The 6,855-nt window shown below is 37.5% G+C and overlaps 1 pseudogene; it reads right to left on the bottom strand.

Moving 5' to 3' along the window:
- Positions 1 to 355: 355 nt before the first annotated feature.
- LOC121789322 lies at positions 356 to 6,209 on the bottom strand (annotated as a pseudogene).
- Between the last annotated feature and the right edge of the window lie 646 nt (positions 6,210 to 6,855).

Raw genomic sequence — 6,855 nt, 5'->3', positions numbered from 1 at the left:
TTCAAAGTAAAATGCATAATTTTTATGAGAGAATCAAAATGCATAAGAAGAATTAATTAAATAGACTAAAAGAGCAATAATTTTTTTTATTTTTCTACTTTCTTAAACAAAAAACATCATCGTTACATGTCTATTTCACATTGATGCATCATCTAAAACAGGAGTAAGTACTACATTTTAGTAGCGATGTCAATCGGGCCAACCCGTTCGGGTTGTCGGGCCATTCGGGTACGGGCTATTCGGGTTATAATTTTTTCGGGTTGTAAAAATTTAACCCTAACCCTTCGGGTTATTCGGGCCTAAGTGTTTTCAAAAAGCTCGCATAGTCAAAAACACTAAGTGAGCTACATATAAATTACTTTCATGTCAATCTATGTTCAAACTTAAAACTAAAGATATTAAAGTACGATAAGTAGTCAAATATCATCAAGGTTTAGCCCATTACATATTTAAGAGAAACAACGAAGTACAATTAAAATAAAATCTAAGCATTTGAATGACGCTCTTCCACATCAATAACGTTTGAAGCATCAACTGGATCTTTGGCATCGAGCTCATAGTCTTCATCATCTATTAAAAAAAGATATTATATAGTTTTTGATAATTTAAGATAAAAAAACTTACCAAAAAAAGATATTATATAGTTTTTGATAATTTAAGTTAAAAAAAACTTACCATTGGAATATCCACGCAACCAATTACGTAAACAAATAAGAGCTTGCACTTTTTCAGGAAGGAGCCTATTTCTGTATTTATTCAAAACATACGCTCCAATACTAAATGAAGATTCTGATGCTACCGTTGTTATAGGAATGCTTAGCACATCACATGCCATTGTAGAAAGTTCTCCAAAGCGGGATGCATTATCTCTCCAACTTGAGTAAATCAAGCTCACCATTTTCAGCCATATGACCTTCCTCCAAATAAACATCCAACGGTGACTTTGCTTCAGAAGCTGCACCTGCTTGATTCTTACATATCTACAACATTAATATTAGAAAATAGTCAGTCCTAAATAAAATAAGCACAATGAAATATTTGAATAAAAATTAACTTACAAAAGTACATGAAATATTTGAAAAAAAAACTTACAGCAAAGTCGTCTTCCTCCCAATTCAACAATGCTTGATTAATTTCTCCTCCCCTTACTTCTTCACCCATGAATTCAAGTTCCCTGACTTGAGAACTAGAACTTCCACGACTAGCTTGAGGAACTTTAAATAAAGATACTCAACACCCCTTTTCTTATACTCATCATATAAAGCATACAATTTCATCTTCAGCTTCAAAATTTTATCCTTGCTTGTAAGATGATCAATTCTTGAATAAAAATAATCCAAAACTTTGAACTTCATTCTCGGATCAAGCACTGCTCCTACAGAGAGTATTTCACTATACTCTTTCCAATATTTATCAAATTTCAGTTTCATCTTAAGAGCCATAGACTTGTCCACTGCATCTTGATATTCGGACATTTTATTCAATAAAGATGCAATCTTCCAGATTTCCATAAAATAGAGATTGGAAGTAGGAAATGTTGAACCAGAAATCAAAGTAGTGATATTATAAAATGGCTTTAAGAATCTACACATCACTTCTCCTCTTACCCACTCTTCCTCTGTCGGGCATTGCGTACAATTCAAATCTTCAAATTGCAACATATCAAAAACATGCCGGTATTTAATTCCACTACAAAGCATCAAATATGTGGAATTCCAACGAGTAGGCACATCCAAGCAAAGTGAAGAAGTGAATTCAACAACAAATTTTTGAGCACATTCCTTAAACTTCATCAATATGCCTTCAGATGCTTTTACATATTTAACATTGCCTCTAATCTTTTCTATAGCATCACAAGCAACATTTAACCCTTCTTGAACAATAAGGTTCAAGATATGTGCACAACATCTAACATAAAAATATTCACCCTTGCACAATAATGAGTTTTGTATTTGAAGTCTGGTCTTCAAAATTTGAACCATAGTATTATTGGCAGACGCATATCCAAAGTTAAAAGAAAAAACTTTCTTCTCTATCTTCCAATCTACCAATATATCAAAAATCTTTTGAGCTAATTCGGGTCCACCATGCGGAGGAGGCATAGAACAAAAGGCAAGTATTTTGCTATTTAATTTCCATCTATCGTCCACATAATGCACAGTCAAACAAATATAACCCGAATTAGTGCATGCAGTCCAAACATCCGAAGTTAAGCACAACATCCCAGAAAGATTATTCAGTCTAATCCTTAGTTTCTCCTTTTTAGAATTATACAAGTTTATCACATCAGCGGCATGAGTATTTCTCGAGATGAATTTTACATCAGAGTTCAAATAAGCGTGATAAGCTCTCACATGTTCAAATTCAACCCAATTCAATGGAAGATCATGTGCAACCGTTATCTTAGTCATCATCTCCCGACAAATTTTCGGGTCTATTACTTTAGACCTAGCATTTAACTTTCCCTCATGATCACGGAACATAACATTCAAATTTCCAAACATTGGTTTTTTCTTACACACCTTCAAATGACGACTAAAAGTAGAAGTTCCGTGTTTTGTACCTTCATATGTGTATACTTGATCACAGTGATTGCACGTGACGGTAAACTTTCCATCCTTATTGGGCTCTTTTGCCTCTGTAAAGTGATTCCAAACGTCCGATGTTTCCTTTTCTTAATTTTAGAATCATCTAGAATCTATACATCTTCATCACTTTCCTGAATTCCCTCAACAAAACTTGGAGATGAGTCTTCCATATCGATCAACTGTAACATAAAAAGTAGAAAACAAAATCTATATATTAATAGAACAATCTTCAACTTCGAAGTGTGGAAATAAGAATGCTCAAATGTGAGAGAAGAAAGCATACCTGATGAATGAGTTCTGGCGTCAAGTTAAATGTCACATTGTTTGACTGAAATACAACAAAAGAAACAGAAATGGGAGGTCTAATGTTAATAAATAGAATAACCATGGACCATACCGACGTTATCAAAATTTATAATAAGGCAAGTTTCAGCTGATGCAATGGAATCAAGCTATATAAAGATTCCCGGTTAATTATAATAACTATTAAAAATACAACACAAAATATAATCGGTTAATAAATGCGATTAGTCTAATTAAATTTCTTTGACATGCTATATTCTTGCTAAAACAGTCTTTGTTCTTTCAATGAATTTCATCATAGCAAAGAAGAAAATAAGAGGGAGAGCCTTAAACTGTAGTCGAAGAGGAATAACTAAAATAAATAAAATACTTTATTACTTGTATGATTAGATCAAAAGTGTTATCAGACATGATTTCAATATAATTCAAATGTACCATTGTATCTAAAGAATAGTTACGAAGAATATGTAAAGGAAAGGAAAAACTCAGTATCGTTTTTCACCTTAACTCAGCACCGAAAGCACAACAAGAACCACAATGGCCCTGATAATTAGAAACCAAATCAGGTAAGAATTTCCAAATATGATAATTCAAGTATGAGGAGTAAGGAGACAAGAGGAGCAAGTTACCTGATCTTCAATTTGAGATAGACGTGAGGGAGTTGGATTTAGAAAAAGGCTGCGCATCAATATAAGATAAGAAACCCTAGATGAAGTTAAATCCCTAAATATTAATATTAATTTTAAATAGCAACCCGATCGGCCAACCCGCAGCCCGACCGGGTCAACCCGAATAGCCCGATTTCAAATTCGGGCTACAAAATTGCAACCATAACCCTATATTTTTACCGGGCTATTCGGGCTAGCCCATCGGGTCCGGGTTATATTGACATCCCCACATTTAAGGGTCCACTTTTTTATTTAGCCTTGGTCACTCTTACAAATAAATTCTTACAACAAATTTGCCTTTGTCACTCTTACAAATAAATCACAAAGTTGCACACCCTTACTATTTAATTAATTACAAGCCCAACAAAATAAAAAATTTCACTGGAAGGCATGATCATAGATAGTCATGGTATATGAAAGTCTTGCGGATGAAATGCGACAGCCATTTTGAAGCCACAAAGCACAACACAGCCATCGAAGCCAAATAATACCTCGCAGCAACGGACATTGCACCCTGTTTGGCTGCAGCTACAACTCCAACCGAAGCAACCGAGATAACTTCGAGGGCGGTCTTTAGCACGCTCAGACGTTTATACGCGATGCTGCAGCTGCTGCAACTCACCGTGTGCGTCCAGTACCTGATTAATTAGGCCATCCACAAAGTGAAGCAACAATTACCTGTCAAAGAGCTGCTCTCTTGGAGGAGTGGGTGGAAGCTCTCCACTATATTTATTTCTCCAATCAACTTTTGTGCCACCATACTTGTTAAGCCACCTTCTGAATGCCACGGAGAAGGCATCCGCCTTTGTCGGAACGTAGCAAGCTTTATGCCAATTGAGAGGGCCAACATCTCTCAGCTTTTTTCCTAATGAAGCATATATACATCTTTCTCAAATATTGCATCTTGGCATCAAGATCATCATAATCAATGATATACGACGAACAGAACTAGCAAGATCAAGTAAGAAAACTTGGTACGTGAGAGAAAAAGATTAAGTCACCTCCATATGAAGAAGAAAGAGATCTGAATCAATTATCAAGTTGGATGTCATATGATAGACCCAAAGTGGAATAATCAGATCCAACCAGCCAGCGAAGTTCCTAGTAGCTGCGCTGATCAACCTGCTACGACCTGGACTAACTGGAACGCAGTAGAAAACGAGCATAGATTTTTTATCGGAGGGAGCATGGGGTAATATCATCGGAGCAGGGGGTGATCCTCCCACCTGCATAAAAGAAGCACATAATGCTAATTGCTAAGCGTATAGGGTAGATATGTATGAAATTTGACAAATGCCAACGACCTACATCTTCTTTTCCATCCATGCTTTGATCATCCCCACTGGGAGTGTAATGACCGTAGAATATGCAAGGCGCAATGAAGTAGTTTTCCCCAAATATTTGTTTTGCAGTGAAGCCATTTACATCCACTTTCGGAACACTTATCTCGAGCGGTCTCTCTCCTTCTCTGTCGGCCCTGAGAGTGCAGGATAATATGTTCCGTCAGCCATGTCATACTCGTGAAATAATGTAAGATGAAAATTATGCATAGATTTACTTATCTCTCTGGCAACTCTCCTGTTTTCATCATGCCATAATGCGCGTATGGTATATGAGCAGGGTCCATAAGATTTTCTATCAGGATTTCATACCTGAACAAGTCAAATGCAGTGAAATCTTGTTTGGGATAGATATGAAACAGAAGTCACCGTGTTTGGTCCTCTTCTGATAATCAGAAGGTGATATACATAAAGAGTATTATAGCATACCCATAGTCTACCTCCCTTGAAATGATCATATTCTGGGATAAAATGTGGCTTCTTCGTCAAATGTATATCCTTATACAGCGGATCTGAATTTGGCCAGAACCATATGAGGCAGTTTTGCACGTAACTAGGATAAACGGCTACACACGCCTTTTTGGAAGTGTGAACCTACAAGTTCAATTCCCTTCACCATTTCTAAATCTTGAAATATGAAAGTGAGGAATCCCAAAAACTCATTAGAATCAAGAATCCAATTGCAGTATCAGCATCTGTCTTTTCAATATGATCAAAATTCTCTTCTTAAGCAATTTATTATAGTACTATCATTTAAGAATCAATGTAACATTGTTTGCATCTAATGAGGCAATCAAATTGTATTAACAAAGATAAAAATGTCGAGTGGACTCACGGGAGGGCCGTCTCGAGGGGCTTGAGGGATGAATTTGCAGTCACCGGCGCCGCCAAAGCACCAGCCGTGGTAAACGCACTGCAGCCTGCCCCACTGATCGATCCTCCCTTCCGAGAGCGGCGCCATTCGGTAAGGGAAACTATCTTCAAACACCTTCCATGCATTCTCAATCTTGTCCCACCACACCACCAAATCAATCCCCATTACTTTCTTGGCATGAGGCCTTCTCTTGTCCAGATCACACTCCGCACACACCGGGTACCACTGCTCGTACCACTCGAATTTCACCTCTCTCTTCTCGGATTCAATCTCTTCCTCCGTGGAAGGAGTGGTTGGAGAAATGGCGGTGAAACTCTTAAAATTAGATTTCTTGGTTGTGATACGATCACGATTTATCATCATACAAGCTGAGATGGTGAGATGGAGAGGAATAAGACACGTCAGCAAATCAAATAGAAAGGAGAGAGAAGGGAAGTTGAGGGGCCTAAATGCAAATGAGATGGAAGGAAGGCTTAGGGTATAAATACAAAGACCCTTTTCCTCAACATACATTTCATGAGAATTGTGTGAGCTTGCGAGCTGTGGTCATCGTGAGAATCCGGCGATTCTCCGTTGAATGTATCGTGTTCATCTTATCATTGTATCTTTTGTTTCCATTTACATTTGAAGTTCCATTTGTATAATACTCATCATCAATGCAGTTCCTATTCATTTGTTCTATCAATTTGTGTCTTTGATTTTGGTTTATGTTGTATCAAATCATGGAGGTGGTGATCGATTGGAGCTCTTCTTGTGGTTATTACTCTGATACTAGAAAAAGGATGCAACAAGTGGTATCAGAGCCGTTGATCCTCGAAGGGGAAAGACGGCTTGAATCACGGCAGTTCGATGCTGGAATCACAGAGAATCGAAGGAAGCTGGAATCACAACAATCCGATGCTCGATGGGAGAAGAATATGCAACTACTTCGAAATATCATCTCCTCAAAGCCCGATGGAGAAGTTGCAGCAGCGGATAAGGAATCATCACCTGTTGAAGAAGAGGATCAGCAAGTCGAGATCCGATGGCAACAATTGGAGGCTCGATCGGAGGCTCATTGGCGTCGCATGGATGTTAAATTC

This window comes from Salvia splendens, chromosome 2 (genome assembly GCF_004379255.2).
Source record: "Salvia splendens isolate huo1 chromosome 2, SspV2, whole genome shotgun sequence".
Taxonomy (NCBI): Eukaryota; Viridiplantae; Streptophyta; class Magnoliopsida; order Lamiales; family Lamiaceae; genus Salvia; species Salvia splendens.
This window is presented reverse-complemented; position numbering and strand designations above follow the sequence as displayed.